Source organism: Salvelinus fontinalis, chromosome 30, assembly GCF_029448725.1.
Source record: "Salvelinus fontinalis isolate EN_2023a chromosome 30, ASM2944872v1, whole genome shotgun sequence".
Classification (NCBI taxonomy): Eukaryota; Metazoa; Chordata; class Actinopteri; order Salmoniformes; family Salmonidae; genus Salvelinus; species Salvelinus fontinalis.
In genome coordinates, this window is record NC_074694.1 from 4,745,076 (window position 1) to 4,763,443 (window position 18,368).

An 18,368-nucleotide genomic window follows, 5' to 3' on the forward strand; every position below is an offset into this window, starting at 1 on the left:
GCCAGCTACACTACAGCACGCCACCTCACCCACGCCACCTCACCCACTCCACCTCACCCACTCCACCTCAGCCTGCCAGCTACACTACAGCACGCCACCTCACCCACGCCACCTCACCCACGCCACCTCACCCACTCCACCTCAGCCTGCCAGCTACACTACAGCACGCCACCTCACCCACTCCACCTCACCCACTCCACCTCAGCCACGCCACCTCAGCCTGCCAGCTACACTACAGCACGCCACCTCACCTCTCCCACGCCACCTCAGCCTGCCAGCTACACTGCAGCACGCCACCTCACCCACGCCACCTCACCCACTCCACCTCAGCCTGCCAGCTACACTACAGCACGCCACCTCACCCACGCCACCTCAGCCTGCCAGCTACACTACAGCACGCCACCTCACCCACTCCACCTCACCCACGCCACCTCAGCCTGCCAGCTACACTACAGCACGCCACCTCACCCACTCCACCTCACCCACTCCACCTCAGCCTGCCAGCTACACTACAGCACGCCACCTCACCCACTCCACCTCACCCACTCCACCTCACCCTGCCAGCTACATTACAGCACGCCACCTCACCCACTCCACCTCAGCCACGCCACCTCAGCTTGCCAGCTACACTACAGCACGCCACCTCACCCACGCCACCTCACCCACTCCACCTCACCCACTCCACCTCAGCCTGCCAGCTACACTACAGCACGCCACCTCACCCACGCCACCTCACCCACTCCACCTCAGCCTGCCAGCTACACTACAGCACGCCACCTCACCCACTCCACCTCACCCACTCCACCTCAGCCACGCCACCTCAGCCTGCCAGCTACACTACAGCACGCCACCTCACCTCTCCCACGCCACCTCAGCCTGCCAGCTACACTGCAGCACGCCACCTCACCCACGCCACCTCACCCACTCCACCTCAGCCTGCCAGCTACACTACAGCACGCCACCTCACCCACGCCACCTCAGCCTGCCAGCTACACTACAGCACGCCACCTCACCCACTCCACCTCACCCACGCCACCTCAGCCTGCCAGCTACACTACAGCACGCCACCTCACCCACTCCACCTCACCCACTCCACCTCAGCCTGCCAGCTACACTACAGCACGCCACCTCACCCACTCCACCTCACCCACTCCACCTCACCCTGCCAGCTACATTACAGCACGCCACCTCACCCACTCCACCTCAGCCTGCCAGCTACATTACAGCACGCCACCTCAGCCTGCCAGCTACATTACAGCACGCCACCTCACCCACGCCACCTCACCTCACCCACTCCACCTCACCCACGCCACCTCAGCCAACCCCATTTAGCAGTGAGGGTACTATTAGCCATGTAATGAAGGGTGAGACCCTTCCAAGCTAAAGACCACACACCCCATGCTACGGGCTTACTTAGCTATACAAAATGTTGGAATTGTTTGATAGAAAACAGTCACTGTAGAACTGTAGATATGTCTGTAAACAGCATGGGTCATAGTAGAACTTGTATTGAAGACATTATTTGACTATGCCCAGTAGGGGGCAGTGTTGACTAGTCTCAGATCTGGTGTGTGGTTATCACGTTACTGCAGTTGTAGAATGTTACTGTGTATGAGGAAATACAGTATTTTAGTTATTGAACTGAACAGCAAAAGTATAACTGATCTGGTTGAAAGTATAGCAAATCATAGTTTTATGGGTTTTAAATATTTCATATTCGGATATTATTTTAGACACTGACCAAGTGGATTGGATTATACAATGCAGATTAAAGGGATGGTTCATGGTTCATCTAATTTTGATTTTGGGGTATAATTAATCTTACCTTGAGTTGTCTATATGGATGAATTATAATTAAAAAGAGAAAGAGTCCAACATAATAATGAAATCAAGCAATGCCTACTGTACTAAAAAGCTGTCTAACAAGCTGTCTCTCGCTATAATGAGATACAGCTTGTTAGTGACATTTTATAACACATTTCAAAGTAGTAGAGAAGAGATCACTTTTATTTATCTCTATTATTTCTGATTTCATCTAATATCTACATGTTGCTGTTAGAGAAGTTCTGATCGTGTCAACCCTGTCTCCTAAAGCTAGTGATTGTGAATGTAGGGTGTGCCTTCAATAAAGACAGGTTCGTGTTAACTGACTCCTGTGAATGAATGCTGTAGTGCACGTGTCAAACTCATTCTACGGAGGGCGGAGTGTTTGCGTTTTTTTCTCTCCCGTTCCTCCCTTTGTATTTGATGAATTAAAGGTCACTGATTAGTAACGAACTCTCCACATGTGGTTGTCTTAAATACTAGCGCCCTCTGTGTGATCAGTTTGCCAGCCCTGCTGTAGCGGATGGTCGTTGAGACTCTATAGGCTTCCACTAAATCCGTATCGGTGAAGATCAGCGCTATAAGAGCGATTGAAATTGAAACGCATGTTCCCGTATTCACAGAGTGCATTCACGGAATCGGAAATTACCTTTCAATTTAAATCGCGCTAAATTTCCGTTTATACGGGTTAAATCGAGCCCTTACAATTCATAAGAGGTATGTATAGCTTTTGTCATGATTTAACACACAAATACATGTACTTGATCTAGATAGGCTACTGGTCCTGATGGTAGCATGGCTGCATTAAAGGTTATATTTATTGCCAACACAGCGACGTCTCCTCATCCTCCGGCCTACATAAAACTGCGTTCATAATCAAGTGGGAAGCTGGTATTTGCCACATAAGACTGGGGGAAAATCACTTGAACGCCCCTCCAACACGTAACTACTAGTGCGAACCTCGTCTATTGCAGCGTTCAATAGTAGTCGGAACTAAGAAACTTGGACATTTTCGACTTGCTAACTGGTTGTAGTAAGACACGTGCCAAGTACAATGAATCAGCAACTCGGAAATGTCGGAGTTTCCTATTTCGGACTAGCTTGTGAATGCTGCATATCATCCCTGAGCTCCGAGTTCTAACATGCGGACCTCTGACATCACCTACTAAGGAAATTACCTCAATAACATTTTGACGTCACCTAAGGATTTTTAATTTAATTTAATTTAACCTTTATTTAACTAGGCAAGTCAGTTAAGAACAAATTCTTATTTTACAGTGATGGCCTAACCCGGATGACGCTGGGCCATTGTGCACCACCCTATGGCACTCCTGATCACGGCAGTTGTGATACAGACCGGGATCAAACCAGGGTCTGTAGTGACGCCTTTAGCACCGAGATGCAGTGCCTTAGACCACTGTGCCACTCGGGAGCCTTAATGACCTCAATAATAGCATTTTGACATCCCCTACTAAATGCTCAATATGTTCAATATTATGTAAATGTCTTCTTTCGTTGGCCTAGTCTTGTTAAAATGTTTTTGGAACGTGTAGTTAAAAAAAATACACGTTGGGTTATGTGGTGAACAGAACGGGGATTGCAGAGGTTCTATGGCTCTATCATGTGTGGGTCTGTGGACTGTGTCGTAGGCTATGATGCCCCTATGTGCAGTCGGGGAATTTGTGTGTTTGTACAATCGCGTTTCATTATTAAAAGGCCCGGTTTGCAGTGAAGTAATAGTATCACCTTTTATATGTTCAGTTCTCCTTCATTGTAAACCTCACGCGCGTGTGTGTAGTGTCACTTAAGCGCGTTATCACACGTAGCATGTGCGCCTTAGGCCTTCAGGTCATTGCAACACTTCCGATTGGGTTACAGAGACTGCAGGAATTTAGGTCACCTAGCATTTCATGCACGCAGTCTTATGAAATTGTGTATTTAATAAAGATAATTGTTTGCTACGTGTGTTGGTGTCCTATCCTTTATTAACACCGGTCAAACAAATGTGATGGGTGCATCATGCTACTCTGCTCAACCAGTAATTGGCCCACCTCTCGGGTGGTCTAGCGCGCTTTATCACACTATTACCGACAGACTGGATAATACCTTGGGTGTCATCACTAGTCCAAACAGTTCCCGTTTTGCAACTAAAACGGGAGTTTATATTGGCCACGTTTCCGGTAGATCCCTCCCCGTTTCGTTCCATTTGCTCCCTGTTAAGAAACGTTTCGCGACAGAATCGGGGTAAGGAATACGCCCCTGGAGTGAATACACTAGAAACCAAACAGAACGACGCTGGGAGGGACCTACCTGAATGTGTCCAATAGAAACTCGTTTGTCACTGTCCGACTAATGAATACAGCCCGGAAGTTATCCACATTCCCCACACGTAAAGTAAATGTTTCTCAAGAAAGGATATAAAATAATGAAGTTGGCCACTTTGTTTGCCCACCTATATTGCATTCATTCGGATTTAACTACCGAATTATGTAACATACAGAGCAAAGTGTAGGTGAGTCAGATTTCTACAGTCCTACCTGTGAGAAGGTACGCATGTACAGAAGTTTATACCCTAGGCTGTGTACGGAAGCTGTGATGAACATCTGAACACTTTCCCTGACTGCCACTGCTCTTGCTCAACAAAAATTGTTTGGAGATGTATCTCATTTTTTGGGGAAAAAGTTGTAGATATACAGTGCCTTCAAAGTATTCAGACCTTTACTTTTCCCACATTTTGTTAGGTTACAGCCTTAATCTAAAATGTATTAAATAGTTTTTTCCCCCCCTCAACCTTATACACACAATACCCTAGAATGACAGAGCAAAAACAGTAAAAAAAATATATTATTGCTTATTTATAAAACTGATTATTTACATAAGTATTTTAACTCAGTACTTTGTTGAAGCACCTTTGGCAGCGATTACAGCCTCGAGTCTTCTTGGGTATGACGCTACAAGCTTGGCACACCTGTATTTGGGGAGTTCCTCCCATTCTTCTCGGCAGATCTTCTCAATCTCTCAGGTTGGATGGGGAGTGTTGCTACACAGTCATTTTCAGGTCTCTCCTGAGATGTTTGATCGGGTTCAAGTCCGGGTCTAAGGTCCTGAGCGTTCTGCAGCAGGTTTTTAATCAAGGATCACTCTGTACTTTGCTCCGTTAATCTTTACCTCAATCCTGACTAGTCTCCCGGTCCCTACCGCTGAAAAACATCCCCACAACATGATGCTGCCACCACCAACACCATGTTTCACCGTAGGGATGGTGCCAGGTTTCCTCCAGACTTGACGCTTGCCATTCAGGCCAAAGAGTTCAGTCTTGGTTTGATCAGACCAGATAATCTTCTTTCTCATAGTCTGAGAACCTCTAGGTGCCTTTTGGAAAACTCCAAGTGGGCTGTCATGTGACTTACTGAGGAGTGGCTTCCGTCTGGCCAACTTACCATAAAGGTCTGATTGGTGGAGTGCTGCATAAATTGTTGTCCTTCTGGAAGGTTCTCCCATCGCCACAGAGGAACTCTGGAACTCTGTCAGTGACAATCGGGTTCTTGTTCACCTCCCTGACCAAGGCCCTTCTCCCCCGATTGCTTAGTTTGGCCGGGCGGCCAGCTCTAGGAAGAATCTTAGTGGTTCCAAACTACTTCCATTTAAGATTGATGGAGGCCACTGTGTTCTTGGGGACCTTGCTGCAGACATGTTTTGGTACCCTTCCCCAGATCTGTGCCTTGACACAATCTTGTCTCAGAGCTCTATGGATAATTCCTTCGATGGCTTGGTTTTTGCTCTGACATGCATTGTCAACTGTGGGACCTTTTATATAGACAGGTGTGTGTGTTTTCAAATCATATCCAATCAATTGAATATACCACAGGTGGACTCCAATCAAGTTGTAGAAACATCTGAAGGATGATCAATAGAAACAGGATGCACCTGAGCTCAATTTCTAGTCTCATAGCAAAGGGTCTGAATACTTAGATAAGGTATTTCTGTATTTAATTTTTAATACATTTGTAAAAATGTCTAAACCTGTTTTTGCTTTGTCATTCATGGGTATTGTGTGTGGATTGCTGAGGATTATTAAAAAATATATATATTTTTTTAGAATAAGGCTAACCTAACAAAATGTGAAAAAAGTTAAGGGGTCTGAATACTTTCCGAATGCACTGTATTTCAATTAAGTTAGACATATAATTATTTAACTATACAAGTAGGAAAGCCTTCAGATAATTAATCCACTTGTTATTTTTTTATTTTTTTTTTAGTAAAGTAGTAATATGTTGGATGAGTGTGTTGGGGGGACCCCCCCCCCCCTCCCACCCCCACTAGGGGGTAACTGGTCCCTGTGGGATAGTTACCCCATTTTGGTTATGAATGTGTTTCTGCATGTCATTTAGACAATGACTAGCCCAGTTACCGCTAGTTATGCTAACTTGCCTAGCTACAACTTCAATAGCAGAAAATGCTAGCTAATTAGCATAAGCTGCTAGGAGTGCTTGCTAGCAAACTTTCTACCAGATCGTCTGAGGTAAAATACATTAAAAAAGGTAACGAAAGTTAATTGCAGTTGTAAATGTTTCTACTAGTCACTGATAGCTTTACAGTTAATGTTACTTTATTGCCTTTTTAGCTATTTTACACAGTATTTTATATCATATAGCTAGCTACGTTTTTAAGAGCGCTTTTCAATTGGCATTTCTCCCCGTTTTCAGTCACAGGTGGGGACTGGATTAGGTGTGAGCGGTACAGGTGGGCCCATGAGTTGTGCTCCAATTGAATAGGGATGGATTATTTGTGACCTATTTACAAATTAGAATCATGCAATAGCCGAGAGCATAAGAGTTGCCACATCAATGTTACACTGAATTAATTACGTTTTGAGTTATTGTTATTAAATGTTATATTCCAGTCGTATTTAGTTATATTCTAATGAATATTTATGAATTAAAAACAACTATTGAAAACCTTTTTCTCCTTTATGTCATTTTAAAGACTACTGGGATTTAGAAACATGCACGGTACATAGTGGATTGTATGGAGAGAAATAAATGCACCTTTTCTAAAAATATTTATTGAAATACTTAAGTGTAAAACTGTAGCAATTAATATCCCTTTATAGTTTATCTACAAAGCATATTTTTTCTCTAAACGTTGCTTTTTTTGTGTCAGCAATTAGACATTGTTCTTAGGGGGTGGCTAGTTGCCCCTAGTACCCTACTACTTTTCAAGAACGCCCCATGCCAACGTCAAATACGTCATCAAAAAGCGACCTAATGATTAGCAAACATATTTAGGACCAAATGCGCACCGACGTTAACGTATTAAAAAAAAAAAAAAAAAAAAAAATCTGATAAGAGCTTGTACGTTCGTTGATTGATTACTCAACTAAAAGGGGAGCGCGTGGAAAAATATGGAATATTTGTCATTAAACGCACTGTGTTGAGAGGAACATAGATCTATCTGTTCTATGTATCCTATTTCTATGTTTTTGGTACGCCCTATTCATTTCAATGGGTACGCCCCTCGCATCGTCCGATCCAACACCGCTGCCTTGGTTAGCTTCTGCTGCCGTAATTGTCTCGAGGGCTGCTTAACTCCTGCTTATCGTGTTTTTGACGACGATCGAAATACTGCGTGTGCTTTGAAGGGACTATTTCATTTTTTTCTGGGAATCATACAAGACCTGGATATAATACGAAGGTTTCGGTCGTCTGGATCTAGGTGTGTGTGTGTGTGTGGAGCTCGCCTGTCTTCTTGGTTGGCTTGGGAAAAGCCACTGCGTATCAAATAGCAGGTAAACCATCGCTATGCACCCGCCAACGTCGTTAGTTAGGTAGTTAGTTATCGTTCTTAGCTAAATCGTTTTGTTTACTAGCTAACTAACGCGACGTAGCTAAGCTGTCATAAAAAAAAAACATGTCATTTTGATCGCTAACGTTAGCTGGCTAGCTAGCAGCTGTTATTGTCAGTTCAACTAGACAATTCGTGTAATAGCAAACGTTAGCATGCTAACGTTAGTATCTTTAGGTTAACAGCTCAATCTTATCGAACGTTACGCTAGTTAGCTAGTTAACATTACGATGTCGCAAGGCATAACGTTACTTTGAGAGAATAGTCAAAAGAGAAATACGCAGGACTGCTCATGATTAATGTCATGTGCAGTAAATCGGTGTGTCATTTTAGCTATGCTAAACAACCCAAATCCTATAGGACACAGTGTTTTCAGGGAAATGGATCATCCACATATTAGTGATGATAATAGTTAGCTAGGCCTCCTCCTTATGTTTGGACAACGGTTTCACCGTGTGCTGCAACCATAATGCGTTTCATTAATCATTGCATAGGCCTATTCTGCAGTTTCTGTGACCATTTCGCAAGTGTCCCCACAGTGAAAGAGAAATTGCCAGGCTGCCCCTCATGCTATGGGAATGCTCTTTGGTTAAGGAGGGCTTGCTGGGGACAGAGTAGTTTTGTAGTACAAGCTATAAACGAAACCAATAGCTCTGGTCCAGGACGTTAGTGCGGCTTGCTAAAGCTCAGCATTCCTTCACTAACGCCAGAGCTACTGAAACCACTGCTCCTTTGAACGTCCAGTGACAACGCCAGTGCCCCTTATACAGAGAGGCTGAATATGAGATGGCCTCTGCCTGGGCTTTGGTCAAATATTGATGGGACACAAATGTGCGTATACTCACACACACACACAATGTGGCTGTTAGTGAAAGTAGATAATATTCACCAAGCTTATCTTAAGGCCTAGTTTTGTCTGTAGTTAATCAAAACACTCATTTCTGCTTTTCAAATGGTGCCCTATTCAATCCACTACAGGGCTCTGGTCAAAAGTATTGCACTAAATAAGGCCACACTGGTTGACACTAGTCACTTGTTAGTTGTGGACTGTCCTTCCTGACTCCTTACTGCCAGTGGCTGTAGCAGGAGCAGGCAGGCTGTTGCTAAGATACCTTTTGGTGCGAAAGTCCATTCATAAAGACCAAAGGAGTCATTTATCATCCGTTTGTGAATTTCTTACAGAATTCTGGCTTACCTGGAGATTGTAGGATTTGCGTGCTCCACGTATGGGATTTATCAAACTGTCGTACGCTACGTGTATATATGCATGTTTTCATTGATAAATCAGCTCCGTATTTGTGTACTGGTGAATGAGTCTTACACCCCTCCTTTTATGGTAACAGAAACGCCCTCATTTGCTGTATAATTTGGAAATGTTGAAACTGGGCCACAAAATGAAAAGCATAAAGGCAAATTTGGTAACATTTCTGTAAAGGTGTGGGCGTACTCTTTTGCAGTGACTGTCTACTACAGCCCACCGCCTTTACTGAGTGCCAAACACTGGCCGTACATTCTGCAAGATTGATCGTCTATTGAAAAAATATGAAAGTAATTGCCGTCTACAGCCCAGCCCACAGTTATATGCAAAAGACAAAGTGTTTAATATTTTAGCAGTACAGGATTTTTTCTCGTGCTTTGGTATCGGCTCTGAGATGACATGGGTTATGTCTAGAGCCCGACCGATATCTCATTTATTTTTGGTTTATTCAGATTTTAGTGTGGAAACATTAAACGACTTGTATTATTATAGCTGGAATTAAGAGAAACTTAGTGAAATAATAATTACACTCAAGTCAACGTTTCTTAGATTTTCCCAGACCTAAAAAAGTAATCCCCTAATTTGGTTAAACATTGTTGTGAGTACAGAAGATTCAGTATTTTTTTTGTTTTAGTAGTGTGAAAACTGGGGTAAAACAGACAAGGTGGAGGAAACTCAGAACATGGAAAAACTATGGCAAAACTGCATTTTTTGGGGGTAAAAAAAATAAGTAAAATGTGTAAACTGATTTATAAAAGCCCCTAACATAGTTTTTTGCTGTGCATGACTGCACTTTAGTGTGTCATCCTGCAGCATTGCAGTTTGGGGGAAGTTGAGGTCAAGTCCAATATTGGCTATGCATCCAAGAGGGGGAAGAGGTTGTGTCATCCTGTAAATGTTTTAGTGAAATATAATATATCACGTTTTAGCAGACGCTTTTATCCAAAGTGACTTAGTCATGCGTGAATACATTTTTACGTATCGTTGGTCCTGGGAATCAAAACCCAATATCCTGGCGTTGTAATGCTCTACCAAGATGCATGATGGGTTAAAAAATGTTTTGTGAAGCCTACATTTTTATTGTGATTTATAAGGCCTTTTATTAAGCGACGCTTGTCGCTTATAAAGCACAGGTTTGTCATATTTCACAGAGTGGGTAATGTCACGTTTGACATTGGTGGTTATGCCACATTTATGAACCCTTTATAAAGCATGACGTCTTTATGTCGTGTCTATGAAGCCTTTTTAATAAGATGCACGTCATTTAAAGCGAGACCAAATACTTCATTAACTTCAAGTGCTAATGGTAGTAGCCTACAATTTAGGTAGAACCTTAAAAACACAAAGGCTTAGGTGAAAACACTGTTTTAGGCCTATATCATCAGATCCTTTTGAGGAACTTTGGTTCAGGTGATGATATGAACAAAGGAATCTAGCCTGAGAGCACATTTCTGCCCTTTGAAGCAGGACATGTAGTATCTGTGGCCTTTTCATTGTTTGCCGGGTTGTGTCCAGTCTGGGGGATGTTTTCACCTCTCTGGGAGGAAGGAAGTCAACGTTGTGCAGCAGCTGAAACCTGGTTCCATCGGAGTGAAAGCTCTTCGGTCACAACACCACCAGGCTCCAGACCGTTACAGCTGTAAAGGAGTGAAACCCTGGTTCCATCGGAGTGAAAGCTCTTCGGTCACAACACCACCAGGCTCCAGACCGTTACAGCTGTAAAGGAGTGAAACCCTGGTTCCATCGGAGTGAAAGCTCTTCGGTCACAACACCACCAGGCTCCAGACCGTTACAGCTGTAAAGGAGTGAAACCCTGGTTCCATCGGAGTGAAAGCTCTTCGGTCACAACACCACCAGGCTCCAGACCGTTACAGCTGTAAAGGAGTGAAACCTGGTTCCATCTGAGTGAAAGCTCTTCGGTCACAACACCACCAGGCTCCAGACCGTTACAGCTGTAAAGGAGTGAAACCCTGGTTCCATCGGAGTGAAAGCTCTTCGGTCACAACACCACCAGGCTCCAGACCGTTACAGCTGTAAAGGAGTGAAACCTGGTTCCATCGGAGTGAAAGCTCTTCGGTCACAACACCACCAGGCTCCAGACCGTTACAGCTGTAAAGGAGTGAAACCTGGTTCCATCGGAGTGAAAGCTCTTCGGTCACAACACCACCAGGCTCCAGACCGTTACAGCTGTAAAGGAGTGAAACCTGGTTCCATCTGAGTGAAAGCTCTTCGGTCACAACACCACCAGGCTCCAGACCGTTACAGCTGTAAAGGAGTGAAACCTGGTTCCATCGGAGTGAAAGCTCTTCGGTCACAACACCACCAGGCTCCAGACCGTTACAGCTGTAAAGGAGTGAAACCTGGTTCCATCGGAGTGAAAGCTCTTCGGTCACAACACCACCAGGCTCCAGACCGTTACAGCTGTAAAGGAGTGAAACCTGGTTCCATCTGAGTGAAAGCTCCTCGGTCACAACACCACCAGGCTCCAGACCGTTACAGCTGTAAAGGAGTGAAACCTGGTTCCATCTGAGTGAAAGCTCTTCGGTCACAACACCACCAGGCTCCAGACCGTTACAGCTGTAAAGGAGTGAAACCTGGTTCCATCTGAGTGAAAGCTCTTCGGTCACAACACCACCAGGCTCCAGACCGTTACAGCTGTAAAGGAGTGAAACCTGGTTCCATCGGAGTGAAAGCTCTTTGGTCACAACAACACCAGGCTCCAGACCGTTACAGCTGTAAAGGAGTGAAACCTGGTTCCATCGGAGTGAAACCTCTTTGGTCACAACAACACCAGGCTCCAGACCGTTACAGCTGTAAAGGAGTGAAACCTGGTTCCATCGGAGTGAAAGCTCTTCGGTCACAACACCACCAGGCTCCAGACCGTTACAGCTGTAAAGGAGTGAAACCTGGTTCCATCTGAGTGAAAGCTCTTCGGTCACAACACCACCAGGCTCCAGACCGTTACAGCTGTAAAGGAGTGAAACCTGGTTCCATCGGAGTGAAAGCTCTTCGGTCACAACACCACCAGGCTCCAGACCGTTACAGCTGTAAAGGAGTGAAACCTGGTTCCATCGGAGTGAAAGCTCTTCGGCCACAACAACACCAGGCTCCAGACCATTACAGCTGTAAAGGAGGAAAGCAGACTAAAATAGACAAGATATTCTAGCCTGCATCTCAGCAATAAGTTATTGACCCCCCCAAGTCCAAGCAATATGCTCAAAGTACAAAGACAAAAATACCTGAATTGTTGCTTGTTCACCCTTGATCATCTCCTTGTACTGGTGGTGGACAGCAGGTTTATGCTGAAAGACAAATTCTAGAAAGACTAGGTTAAAACATGAATGAATTCATGTCCTACAGCTTGTTATTGACTGTTGACTGCTACAGCCGTACCAAAATGTCCTGCTGAACCCACTGAGCCTGCTTCCATACCAACCGTGGCAATGCAGACACTACAAGATAACTAACATTTAGCTTCATAATTACCAGCGGGTCAGATGTAAACGGTGTTCATCTAGCTAGTTGAACATACAACAAAAATCCTATTTATAATCTATTCTAGGCCTTGGCCTATATCCTAATCTGACTTTTGTGCAGGTCATGTTCTTCACAATGTTCATATCCATTTAGTCAACATAAAAAATAATCCTTTGCATTTTTTTTTAGCTCATTTGTAGAATTTTGTTTGTAATAATAGTGCCTTTGTAAAATATTCAGACCCCTCCCCTTTTCCCACATTTTGTTACGTTACAGCCTTATTCTAAAATGGATGACTTTATTTATTTATTTTATCCTCAATATACACGCAATACCCCATAACGACATAGTGAAAATGTATTTTTTTTTTTACAAAAGTTTGGAAATGTATTAACATTTTTAAAAACAGAAACCTTATTTACATAAGTATTCAGACCCTTTGCTATGAGACTCTACATTGAGCTCAGGTGCATCCTGTTTCCATTGATCCTCCTTGAGATTGAATATATTGCAGTAATATATGTTACTGTAATGACGAGCAGGTTTCAGGTATTATAATGTATGTTACTGTAATGACGAGCAGGTTTCAGGTATTATAATGTATGTTACTGTAATGACGAGCAGGTTTCAGGTATTATAATGTATGTTACGGTAATGACGAGCAGGTTTCAGGTATTATAATGTATGTTACGGTAATGACGAGCAGGTTTCAGGTATTATAATGTATGTTACGGTAATGACGAGCAGGTTTCAGGTATTATAATGTATGTTACTGTAATGACGAGCAGGTTTCAGGTATTATAATATATGTTACTGTAATGACGAGCAGGTTTCAGAGATTAGAATGAATGTTACGGTAATGACGAGCGGGTCTCAGAGATTAGAATGTATGTTCCATTGATCAACGTGATTGAATATATGTGAACAGTTGTATTCCAGAATGTAGCAATACTCCATATGTTGGAGCGCTATAAGGAGTATAATGACTTCAAGATGTTGTCTGTATCACTTTTACAAATCGTATGGTCTTACAGGAGACCTGTTTTAATATTTAACTAGGCAAGTCAGTTAAGAACAAATTCTTCTTTTCAATGACGGCCTACCAAAAGGCCTCCTGCGGGGACGGGGGCCGGGATAAAAAATATAGGACGAAACACACGTCGCGACAAGAGACAACACTACACGAAGAGAGACCTAAGATGACAAAAAACAGCATGGCAGCAACACAACAGGACAACATGGCAGCAGCACAAAACATGGTACAAACATTATTGAGCACAGAAGATTGAGCCGATGCATCATCATGTGAAGCAGCCACACCTGTCAGTAAGAGTGTCCAGGAATGAGTCTTTGAATGAAGAGATGGAGATAAAACTGTCCAGTTTGAGTGTTTTGTTGCAGCTCTTTCCAGTCGCTACAGCGAACTGAAAAGAGGAGTAACCCAGGGGGGGTGTGTGTACCGTATGTCCAAAAAGGGGCCACTTTTTTATGATTTTCAAATGTAAAAAGCACGCGAAACATTCATCCTTCCATTGAAGTTTCTATGTGAGAATTGTCAGAATAATCTTGAGATACCCAAAATATTTTGGGTCTACGCTGGCATGAAATCACCCAGTCATCTCCCAGTAGAAGATCACACAGCCCATTGACCCATCTAGCAGACAATGATTTCAATCAAGGTTTAGCCTGTGTTGTTCTGCCTCCATGCACCATTTATTTAACCAGGTAAGTTGACTGCTAAAACCCCATTTACAGCAACAACCTGGGGGGAATAGTTACAGGTGAAAGATTGAGCCAATTGTAAGTTGGGGCTGATTAGGTAACCGTGATGGTATAAGGGCTAGATTGGGAATTTAGCTCGTCTTACAAAAGGTGCCATGGGATCAGGACACCCATTTAACATCCCATCCAGAAGACAACGCCCTACACAGGGCAATGTCCCCAATTACTGCCCTGGGGCATTGGGATATTTCTTTAGACCAGAGGAAAGAGTGCCTCCTACTGGCCCTCCAACACCACTTCCAGCAGCATCTGGTCTCCCATCCAGGGACTGACCAGGACCAACCCTGCTTAGCTTCAGAAGCAAGCCAGCAGTGGGATGCAGGGTGGTATGCTGCTGGCCTGCTCTAGAGTTGAACCAAGTGCTTAGGTGCTTAGCGTGTGATATTCAGCCTCATTATCCTGCCTCCATGCACCTTCTCTAGAGTTGAACCAAGGCTGAGCCTGTGATGTTCAACCTCATTATCCTGCCTCCGTGCACCTTCTCTAGAGTTGAACCAAGGCTGAGCCTGTGATGTTCTGCCTCATTATCCTTCCTCCGTGCACCTTCTCTAGAGTTGAACCAAGGCTGAGCCTGTGATGTTCAGCCTCATTGCGCCTTCTGTTTGTTTTGTATTGTGGCGGAAACGTGGTGTCCTAGCAACCGGCTGCATCGGGGGATAGATGACGGTAGCCCAGTTAGTGTACCTACCTAGTCTACAGTATAGAAACAGGTTGTACAGTGTGTACCTACCTAGTATACAGTATAGAAACAGGTTGTATAGTGTGTACCTACCTAGTCTACAGTATAGAAACAGGTTGTATAGTGTGTACCTACCTAGTCTACAGTATAGAAACAGGTTGTATAGTGTGTGTGTACCTACCTAGTCTACAGTATAGAAACAGTTTGTACAGTGTGTACCTACCTAGTCTACCGTATAGAAACAGTTTGTATAGTGTGTGTGTACCTACCTAGTCTACAGTATAGAAACAGTTTGTATAGTGTGTACCTACCTAGTCTACCGTATAGAAACAGTTTGTATAGTGTGTGTACCTACCTAGTCTACAGTACAGAAACAGTTTGTATAGTGTGTACCTACCTAGTCTACAGTATAGAAACCGTTTACATAGTGTGTACCTACCTAGTCTACAGTATAGAAACAGTTTGTATAGTGTGTACCTACCTAGTCTACAGTACAGAAACAGTTTGTATAGTGTGTACCTACCTAGTCTACAGTATAGAAACAGTTTGTATAGTGTGTACCTACCTAGTCTACAGTATAGAAACCGTTTGTATAGTGTGTACCTACCTAGTCTACAGTATAGAAACAGTTTGTATAGTGTGTACCTACCTAGTCTACAGTACAGAAACAGTTTGTATAGTGTGTACCTACCTAGTCTACAGTATAGAAACAGTTTGTATAGTGTGTACCTACCTAGTCTACAGTATAGAAACCGTTTACATAGTGTGTACCTACCTAGTCTACAGTATAGAAACAGTTTGTACAGTGTGTGTGTACCTACCTTGTCTACAGTATATAAGTTTGTATAGTGTGTACCTACCTAGTCTACAGTATAGAAACAGTTTGTACAGTGTGTACCTACCTAGTCTACAGTATAGAAACAGTTTGTATAGTGTGTACCTACCTAGTCTACAGTATAGAAACCGTTTGTATAGTGTGTACCTACCTAGTCTACAGTATAGAAACAGGTTGTATAGTGTGTACCTACCTAGTCTACAGTATAGAAACAGTTTGTATAGTGTGTACCTACCTAGTCTACAGTATAGAAACAGTTTGTACAGTGTGTGTACACTGACTGACTGACTGACTGACTGACTGACGACAGTCCAGGTCTAGTAGGGGGACTGTGTTTAGTTGAGGTATAGTAAATAGTCTGGGTGTAGCAGTTCATGTATTCGTACAGAACCATTCGGTATGGGGAGGTCCGGTTCGGTCCGCACCGTCAACCTGAGCGAACACATAGAAGCAGTAGGCCTTTTTTTCGGTAATGACGAGCAGGTTTCAGGTATTAGGATGTATGTTACCAGACAGAATATTTCACTGTATCACAATTCCAGTGGGTTTACTAACACTAAGTTGACTGTGCTTTTAAACAGCTTGGAAAATTCCAGAAAACGATGTCATGGCTTTAGAAGCTTCTGATAGGCTAATTGACATCATTTGAGTTTATTCGAGGTGTACCTGTGGATGTATTTCAAGGCCTACCTTCAAACTCAGTGCCTCTTTGCTTGACATCATGGGAAAATCAAAGGAAATCAGCCAAGACCTCAGAAAAAAAATTGTAGGCCTCCAAGTCTGGTTCATAATTGGGAGCAATTTCCAAACACCTGAAGGTACCACGTTCATCTGTACAAACAATAGTACGCAAGTATAAACACCATGGGACCACACAGCTGTCACACTGCTCAGGAAGGAGATGTGTTCTGTCTCTTAGAGATGAACGTACTCTGGTGCGAAAAGTGCAAATCAATCACAGAACAACAGCAAAGGACCTTGTGAAGATGCTGGAGGAAACAGGTACAAAAGTATCTATATCCACAGTAAAATGAGTCCTATATCGACATAACCTGAAAGGCCGCTCAGCAAGGAAGAAGCCACTGCTCCAAAACCGCCATAAAAAAGACACTACTGTTTGCAACTGCACATGGGGACAAAGATCGTACTTTTTGGAGAAATGTCCTCTGGTCTGATGAAACAAAAATAGAACTGTTTGGCCATAATGACCATCGTTATGTTTGGAGGAAAAAGAGGGAGGCTTGCAAGCCGAAGAACACCACCCCAACCGTGAAGCACGGGGGTGGCAGCATCATGTTGTGGGGGTGCTAGCATCATGTTGTGGGGGTGCTTTGATGCAGGAGGGACTGGTGCACTTCACAAAATAAATGGCATCATGAGGAATTAAAATGATGTGGATATATTGAAGCAACATCTCAAGACATCAGTCAGGAAGTAAAAGCTTGGTCACAAATGGGTCTTCCAAATGGACAATGACCCCAAGCATACTTCCAAAGTTGTGGCAAAATGGCTTAAGGACAACAAGGTCAAGATATTGGAGTGGCCATCACAAAGCCCTGACCTCAATCCAATAGTATATTTGTGAGCAGAATTGAAAAAGCGTGTGCGAGCAAGGAGGCCTATAAACCTGACTCAGTTACACCAGCTCTGTCAGGAGGAATGTGCCAAAATTCACCCAACTTATTGTGGGAAGCTTGTGGAAGGCTACGAGAAACATTTGACCCAAGTCAAACAATTTAAAGGCAATGCTACCAAATACTAATTGAGTGTATGTAAACTTCTGACCCACTGGGAATGTGATGAAAGAAATAAAAGCTGAAATAAATCATTCTCTCTACTATTATTCTGACATTTCACATTCTTAAAATAAAGTGTTGATCCTAACTGACCTAAGACAGGGAATTTTTTTACAAGGATTAAATGTGAGGAATTGTGAAAAACTTTGTTTAAATATATTTGGCTAAGGTGTATGTAAACTTCCTACTTCAACTGTATACAGGGGGGTGCCGTTACAGAGTCAATGTGCAGGGGCACGGGTTAGTTGAGGTAGTACGTACATGTAGGTAGAGTTAATGGAGGTGTCCTATCCGTGTGTGGCGTTCCAACCTAAACTAGCAGTGTTATTTAAAAGGTAGGTGGGTGACCTTGACCGAATCCTTGGCTTGTGCATGCTGCTCATAGGACAGGACCCATAGCCTGTTTCTGAAGCCTGAGGCAGAGGCAGGAGATTATATGGTGTTGCGTTATTATATTATGTATTTTATCTGTCGTTTTGTTTCCTGTTTGGACCCCAGGAAGATTAGTGGGGATCCCAATAAATACTACTAATGTTACTGATCCTCAATACAACAAAAAATACTTAAATACATGTCATTTTGTCCATTTGAATTGAAATACTGTCGAATTATGTTCATTCCTATGGAGGATTTTTCTTCTTCTGGGGAGTACCAATATGGCCGACTGGTGGCTTCAAAGCCTCTCATTGGCCAATACATAGCATCATCAATCCAGGGTTTCTGTACATCTGTGACTACAGCTGATGCTGTCATGTAGTCAGTCCAGTGCTGCCCCTGTATTCATTTAGCAGCAGTGCACTGTGGCCACCTTTTGTTCAGTGTAAATTTAATAAACCGGGTCAGTGTGGGGGTACCGGGTCAGTGTGGGGGTAC

General features: G+C 43.5%; 1 protein-coding gene across 3 annotated transcripts in view; it reads left to right on the top strand.

Annotated features, from left to right (window-relative positions):
* The first annotated feature begins 7,177 nt into the window (after positions 1-7,177).
* The window catches only part of zgc:153431 (CSC1-like protein 2), a 33,378-nt gene continuing 22,187 nt past the window's right edge, over positions 7,178-18,368 (top strand). Inside the window, exons 1-2 of one of the 3 annotated variants that reach the window (XM_055889581.1) lie at positions 7,178-7,612; positions 9,126-9,216. The gene's annotated coding sequence lies outside the window, so the exon portion shown is untranslated. The remainder of the gene's footprint in view (positions 7,613-9,125; positions 9,217-18,368) is intronic. The other 2 variants (XM_055889582.1, XM_055889580.1) reach the window with 2 other exon arrangements.